Source organism: Misgurnus anguillicaudatus, chromosome 3, assembly GCF_027580225.2.
Source record: "Misgurnus anguillicaudatus chromosome 3, ASM2758022v2, whole genome shotgun sequence".
In the NCBI taxonomy this organism is placed as follows: domain Eukaryota; kingdom Metazoa; phylum Chordata; class Actinopteri; order Cypriniformes; family Cobitidae; genus Misgurnus; species Misgurnus anguillicaudatus.
Genome location: NC_073339.2, coordinates 11753558 through 11762558, shown reverse-complemented (window position 1 = coordinate 11762558; position 9001 = coordinate 11753558).

The following is a 9001-nucleotide window of genomic DNA, read 5'->3' as shown; positions in this document are numbered from 1 at the left end:
CCGGAAACAATAGAATTTTGTAGTTCCACCCCTCCTCTACATCTCATCATTCTTCAGTAAGACGCTGAGCTAATCAATAAAGTCAATAGCTGAATTAAACACATTAAGGGGAGTTTGGACTAATTAGTCGTGATTAAAATGAACTTGATTCGGGTTAATTAATTCGAAAAGAGTTAGCAAGCAATAAATAAATAATAATGTAATTAATTATTTAAAACGTATTAAAATAATAAAGTAACTAATTCATGTTCAATTATTAACGACGTATTATTTTTTCTATTATTATTATAATCATCAACAATAATGGGTTTTAATTAAATTAATACTTTGTACACTGAAAGAAAAATTGGTCATAAAAAACGGTCCATAGTACCTTTTCAAGAAGTAATTTTTTTTGTACTTAAAAATGCATATTGGTACCAAATGTATACATAAATTGTACATATTATTTAGGATCTTTATAAAGGGTACCATCCCAGTGACAGCTTTTGTATCATTTCTGAGAGTATATGTAGGCTATAGGTGAAACTCAGCAAAAAACATCATATCAAATGTATCTGTACGATACCATAAATATTGCAATTTGCAGAAAATATATTTGACTTTTAAAATACATTTAAAATTACTCATTTGGATGTGTTCCAGCAGTTGACTGACAAGAACAGATTATGCTCTTCAACAAAAACAGGATATGATGTCTGTGAAGTCAAGCATAGTAAAAACTTTCTAGGAAATAACTTTTGCTGAAACTACAAAGATATAAGGGATCATAGATTGTTTATAAGGAGAAATATGCATATGGGTCAATGACAAAACAAACTAAAAAAGATATATTTTTAAATAGATGTAAGGCATATTTTGGGTCAGGAATAATGTAAAATTAACATTAATTAAACAGCAAGTATTTAATGCATTTTTTTACAGAAGCACATTTTTGATAGCCCTACCTCAACAATCTCAGATGGTAAAACAAATCATTGTCTATTTTCCATTTAAGTTTTAATGCACTTATTGTGCTGATTGTTTGTTTACTTGGCACTGGCATTTAAAATGATTTAAGTGTAAAACAACTTTACCATAAAACTAACATTTGAGAACTGTACATTTTAGAACAATAATTTTAAAGGTGCCAAAGAATGCATTGAAATAATATGTTAAATAGTTCTCTGTGATCTACATAGAAGGTATGTAACTTTATTAAGTGCAAAATGTTTGAGCCTGTATCAGACGAAGATACGAAATTTGAGCAATAATCAATTATTTTGAGATTGTTAATGGATGTTTCCGAGTGGTAAGTTTGTGTTTTTTCAGTATAGACCTGTAAAACATAACTGTAACATCAATAGTAGAACTTCAGCCTAAATTTTAGCATATAGCATTAACTAGCATTTAGCGCTAACTCAGCAGTCACAACTTTGTTTTTAGCGTTGTAACAACATTGTAATTAATTTAATGTTGGAGCATACATCTCGACTGTAACTTCACATATTGGCCTGTTTTCCAGCAGTCCTTTGCATGCACAAGGTTTACTTAAGGAGGAGGAAACATTTGTGTTTGAGGCTCATGATATGTCATTACCATGTACAAAACTCATATTATTCATCTTAATAAATACATTTTTACATTCTACAGCACCTTTAAAAATGTATAATAACAATAATCGTAACCAGATGAGTAGCGTTTAGTTACTTATCTTTACATATTTATTTCATAGGGACATTTATCCAGTTGTACCTTTTCACTTGGTTGCTCCACCTGACTTTTGCAACAAATTTACATTAAACGGAGTTCTGCTTGGATGCCGGTATAAACTTTTTCTTCTGATATCAAGTTTATAAATATAATTTTTAATTACAATTAAAAGATGTTTGATAAAATAGCAGTTTCCTAGTTTTACATTGGTTGTACCACCTGGCACAGAAAGTGTACCAGTCTGCCCATTACATTAAAGTAGCTATTTTTCAATATTTCTAAATAATCTAAAATCTTTTCATTCAGCCACAGGATCACTTGGGTTCCTCTGGATAATGCAATCTCATGTTTACTGTTTATACTCATTAACTTCTTAATAAAAGGCCCATGATGGTTGTACCACACTGACATTTAAACACATCAAAATTGTTTGATGGAAGTTATCAAATATCATATCTACTGATATTTATGAAATGTTTTACAGGAAATGTTTTTAACACAAAACAATGCCAATGTATTTTTATTTTATTTTTTTAAATAATTTAAAGCGACAGTTCACTCAAAAATGAAACTCCTGTCATCATTTACTATATATATATATATATATATATATATATATATATATATATATATATATATATATACAGTATATATATATATATATATATATATATATATATATATATATATATATATATATATATATACAGTATATATATATATATATATATATATATATATATATATATATATATATATATATATATATATATATATATATATATAGTTTGTTTTGGGTGAACTATCCCTTTAAACACTTCTAATAGTTGTCTTAAACTGTTAATTTGTGCAGACAGTTGCCCCGCCTGCCATTTTACAAGTTTGAGATACCAAAATAAAATTTATATTTATTATTAAAAAATACTGAAAATATATTTAAACTGTATAGGTATTAGGTTACTTTAGAATAAATGTATCAAGTAATCTACCTGAACACAAAAATATGCATGTCATGTCATTAACTTATGCCTGTTGGTATTTAAATATTTCACATTTATCATAAAAGATTAGGAAAGGGACCCATCCCCACACAAGACAAAAGCACAAAGTGTTTCATATAATAGATAATATTCTTTATTGCATTATAACATACATATATATGTATATATAAATGTGAATTTGTACACTACAATCTTTATTGTTACATATTATAAAATATTCAGAATATGAAATTAAAGCACTAAAAACTTTACCAAACATTTATTTTTATTGTCTTTTCTGACCCCATTCAGAACAAACTAAAAAAATAAACAAACAAATAAAAGCGTTTTCTGATAACAACCATGTCAACAAAAAGGGAACTGAATTGTAAATCACTAACATGTCACTATTAGAACAGACATATTTACAGAAGAATAGAAATGATGCATCTGGCAACATGTCACTCTTCCCATTATGATGTCACTAAAATGTATAATTGTGGCTATCTGGCCTTCTGTAAGGAGGACAAGTATCTCCTGTACTCTTGCCACTGAATCTTCTATAAGGCGTACTGTTAAAAAAATAGTACATTACAGCAAGCACAGTGATTTAAACACTCATTTTACTGATGGCGATTTCACACTAAGAGACCAAGACACAATGAATCATTTGTTAAACTTCTAATCCATAGTTTTTCTATTTCACTTTACATGATAAAAAACAAGGCCATTCCCTCAGAAGCCATTATGTCTTGTACCTCAATCTGTGCTCCACTAAAATAATACTTAATAAATAAGAACTAAACGTCTATATAAATATCACGTCTATATGATGGTTCGTTCGTGGTTTAAGTAATGGTAGGTGGATGGGTTACTCAGATGATACAAGCTCCCATCCACTAGAAGGAGCTGATCATCATTTGGTCATTATTGATCCACAGTCTTACAATAGACGACACACAATTTCCACAGACCAATATACATTTTACATACATTATGTATACAGAACGAACAAAAATGTAGTTCACCCCAAAATTTCTTACTTCCCTCAGGGAATGCAGTAGACATCACTGTGATAACAGTCAAAATATTTGGCTGCCCACTAAGAGAGCGAGATGCATCTTTGAATTCTGCTTTGTGTCCGTCGTGTCAAGCCACCCTTGTCTTACCAAGAAAAAGCTACAAACACTTTTCTAGAGCTACATTACTACCGCTATGTTCTTACAATAGCTGTGAACACACTACTTTTCTTTTAAACGCATCGAGCGCGCCCTCATAGCAAGCATGTTATTGACATCTTTTTTATACACAAGTTAACATGCTCATCCGGGCAGAATCAAGTTTAGCTGCCAACTGCTCACCAAGGCATCTGCGGGCAGAAATGGCCGTTTTGTACCAATCTAGCATCAGTGGCACTTTGTCCAGTGCCACACACCAGTACAGTTCAGTCAAGGACAGTGATGTCATAATTAACCGTATGCCAGTTCATTGTCAACATTCTCGAAGACGAGCTCTTTACTTGGCTTTCCTTATTTTATTCAACTTCCCCAGTGTGTAACGTTACACCCTCATATTTTTTCGAATAACACAAATACTCTCACACTCACGATAGGAGCATCCTTCATTCACACACACACACACACATGTACACACGCTAACAATGTTCAAATACACACAAGAATTTAGATAACAGCTAAATAACTAATAAAATGCAGAAGTATGTGCCCCTCAGAGCAATGCTGACCCCTGATTAGTCCTGCACATGGCCATCATTTTTGTTTTGCAAAAAAAAATAACAGTATGAAAGAATATTTTAGAAGGGTGAATCCAAATGACTGAATGAAATTAATAAAAATGAGTGAATCAGAATGAGTGAATCAGAATGAGTGAATCAGAATGAGTGAATCAGAATGAGTGAATCAGAATGAGTGAATCAGAATGAGTAAATCTGATTAAGTGTAACCGATTGATTGAATAAATTTATTAATCAAAATGAGTAAATCGAAAAACTGATTCAATATGAGTGAATCAGAATGAGGAAATCAGAATGAATGAATCCGAATGGTTGATTTAGAATGAGTGAATCCGATTGAGTGAAGCTGAATATAAACCTAAATGTGAATCATAATTCGATTCAAAAAGTGTAAACTTAAAAAAAAAGAAAACCTGAATACGAACCGCCACAGGCGAGTCTTATTTAACACTTAAACAAAAATAATATCTTAAATGATAAATAAAGAAGACGAAAGGTATTGAGTGAATCCAATTGAGTGATTCCGAATGAGTGAATCCGATTTAGTGAATAAAATTAATTAATCAAAATAAGTAAATCTGAATTTGTATCCGAATAAATGATTTTTAATGAATGATTCAGAATGAATGAATCTGAATATAAAAGTAAATGTGAATCATAGTCGATTCAGAATGAGAAAACCTGAATGCGAACTGCCACAGGCGAGTCTTATTTAACAACTAAACCAAAATAATATCTTAAATGATAAATAAAGACGACGAAAGGTATTGAGCGAATCCAATTGAGTGATTCTGAAAGAGCGAATCCGATTTAGTGAATAAAATTAATTAATCAAAATAAGTAAATCTGAATTTGTATCCGAATAAATGATTTTTAATGAATGATTCAGAATGAATGAATCGGAATATAAAAGTAAAAGTGAATCGTAGTCGATTAAGAATGAAAAACTAAATGTGAATCATAGTTTGATTCAGAATGAGTAAACCTGAACATAAATCAAGAAGAGAAAACCTGAATGCGAACTGCCACAGGCGAGTCTTATTTAACAACTAAACCAAAATAATCTCTTAAATGATAAATAAAGAAGACGAAAGGTATTGAGTGAATCCAATTGAGTGATTCTGAATGAGCGAATCCGATTGAGTGAATAAAATTACTTAAACAAAATAAGTAAATCCGAATGTGTATCCGAAAAAATTATTTTTAATGAGTGATTCAGAATGAATGAATCTGAATATAAAACTAAATGTGAATCATAGTTCGATTCAGAATGAGTAAACCTGAACATAAATCAAAAAGAGAAAACCTGAATGCGAACTGCCACAGGTGAGTCTTATTTTACACTTAAACCAAAATAATATCTTAAATTATAAATTAAGAAGACGAAAGGTATGGAGTGAATCCAACCGAGTTATTCCGATTGAGTGATTCCGAATGAGTGATTCCGAATGAGTGAATCTGATTGAGTGAATAAAATTAATTAATCAAAATAAGTAAATCCAAATGTTTATCCGAATAAATGATTTTTAATTATTGATTCTGAATGAGTGAATCCGAATATAAAACTAAATGTGAATCATAGTTCGATTCAGAATGAGAAACCTGAACATAAATCAAAAAAAGAAAACCTGAATGCAAACTGCCACAGACGAGTCTCATTTCACAACTAAACCAAAATAATATCTTAAATGATAAATAAAGACGGCAAACAGTATTTTGACGACCATAAAGACTTTTTTGCATCTGGTGTTAGAAATTATAATCTGCGAAGCCCACGTGATGATGTGAAAAACATGAAATTTGTATGGGGAATCACTGAGAATAACGGAAATTACAAAAACAGAATAAACAGTTTGAATAAAGTAATGTGCCCATCTTAAAAAAGCATCAGTTTTGTGACACGAATATGAACAAAAATAGAAAGTGAAAACGGAAAGATAAACTGGACTAAAAAATAAAAAAAAGAAGTCGGTGTCTGATTAAATATATACCTTTTCTTTCTTTTATTTTTCTTCGCAGTATTGTAACCATGAAGCGCTCTCTACAGTGAGAGAGAACCTGGTGCTGGTCACCAACTACTGTAGCACATACACAGAGTCACTTCTGTCAAGGCATTTGTAAAACGTTCTCAAGTCTTTTCCTTTACGATATGAAAATACTGTCAAATAAAAAGTTAAAACTACTTTTCAAGTTCCTTCTGCCTGTACAAACAAATAGATTATCAATGCAAATACAATCAATTTAAAGAAAACAACAATATTAATTACACAAGATGAATAAAAATGACATTGTGAAATGTTAGGTTCCGCATTAATATATGTAAAATTATATAAATGAAAAAAATTTAATCCTAATCATGAGCAAGGCCAAAATGATTACAATACATCTTCTCATCACCAAAAACATTAGTCACAAAATACAGCAGCGCATCTTTCCATTAAAATCTCCCTTTTCAGGGAAAATATTCACAAAAACCAACAATACAATACACAGATTATAGACACAAGTTGGACTCGTTGAACTTGCTTATTTTTGAGTTTGGCCACAAAATGTCCTTTCAAGGTAGGTATGAGAATCACTTAGAAATGTCAAGGTCAAATTTCACCCCAAAAGGAAAGTATTGCATAACGGAAAACTTTAACTCTTTCCCCGCCATTGACGAGTTATCGCGTCAATTAAGAGAAAACGCTTCCCTGCCATTGACGCGTTTTACGGCTAACCTACTTCCGCTATTATTCACTTACCCAACGTATAAAACACTGAAGTATCCAGACATTCAAAAACAGTAAAAACTCTGTGTTATGTTTTGATGATCGCTCTGAATCTGATCTCGAACAAAAGTCCTTTACAAAAAAGGATTTATCTCAGCTTTTTGAAACCTACCAATATTTAAAAAGTTGATCAAAAAAATGAAGATAGGATGAAACATTTTTCTTGTTTTTTGTTTGAAAGCAACGAGTCTGTTCTTTCACATTGTACACTGCAAAATGACTTGCTTACTTAGTGTATTTTTGTCTTGTTTTCAGTACAAATATCTAAACATTCTTAAATTAAGATAAAAAATAAATCTAGTTTTAAGACAAAAAAAATCAAATTTAAGTAAAGTTTCTTAAGTGCCTTAAACAAGCAAATAAATCTGCCAATGGGGGTAAGAAAACAAATCTTAAAAATATTTGTTTTTCTTAAACACTTAATTCAAGAAAAAAATGTCTCAGCTCATTGGCAAAGATTTTTGCTTGTTTTACAGTTTTTCTCAGTCGCTTTGGTACATTTCTCGAATCATACTCACAATTTGCAAAACAGTAAGTGCATTTCTCAAAACAATTCGTACAAATAGCAAAACACCATGGATTACCTGCAAAAGCCACTCTTTTACCCAAAATCCTTAGTTCATCTCTCAAAATTAAATATCTGTGTCAATGAACATGTCAGTGCCATCAGAATGACAAGTCATTGTGTCATTGTGTATGGATAAGACAGTCAAATTGTTTAGTCATGTTGTCATTATAACAGTTTACTCTGGAGGAATGTTCTGATGTAAACTATGGCTAAAGTTTTGATGACAAGTATTGTAAATTGTAAGTTACACCTTAGTCTAAGTTATGTGGGACTTTGATTGCAAGAGACTGGACAAAATGTACATTTACGCTTTTACTGTTTGTACTGTAATTGGTTGACAGACCATGTCATAGTGATACAGAAAGGAAAAGACAGCACTACATAACATAAAAGTAGAAATGTGAACATGGGACAATATCTTTAGGGAAAACTGTACATGCAGTGCTGTAGGAATTGCACTGAAGTCTTCCTATACCTACTGATCCAGCAAGCATGTTTGGCTAAAACAAGGCTACATTTTGGCTGCCAGTAAAAGCCTAATAGACGTTTAACCATGACCCAAGAATAGACGATGTGTATACTTTTAGAACATGTAAAAGAAAATGAAAGCCCCTTGAACACCTGTTGACTTTGCCTACATGTTGGAATATCATACACCTCCAAGTTATTTTGACAAAAATGGCATTCAAGGTTATTTAGGGTAGAGTGGGTTACTATTGGGTCTATAGTTAGCCATCATTTCAACGTCTTGGTTTTGGCTTGCTGGGGTACGTTTCTGTCTGTTAGAGAAAGTCAAGATTCACCTGGGAGCAATTTACCAATTCAGGACAGATTTAGAAAAAAACGTCTAATGGAAATGTATGGAAATATGTTTGACCAATCCCTGTATTATGAGAACTTGTTCAACCATTTTGCAAGTAAAGACTTATACTATGAACTAATGCCTAAATGTTGTGTGGAGTGAGACTATTCAACAGAGACCCATTATAATACATTTTGATCAACATGACATAAGCAACTGATAATGTAGGAAAAAGCAGAGAATTGTACATAATCAATTGCATGGATGTACCAAAGCATTTGCAACTTGTTCAAAGAAATGTGAAACTGCTTTTTTGATGTGCACAAGTGACACAATGATGTGAGAATTGAACAAGCAGTTTTGAGAATTTCAATTCTGATCTGAGAATTGTACCAAAGCGACTGAGAAAATACATCTTGATTTAAGAATTTTTAG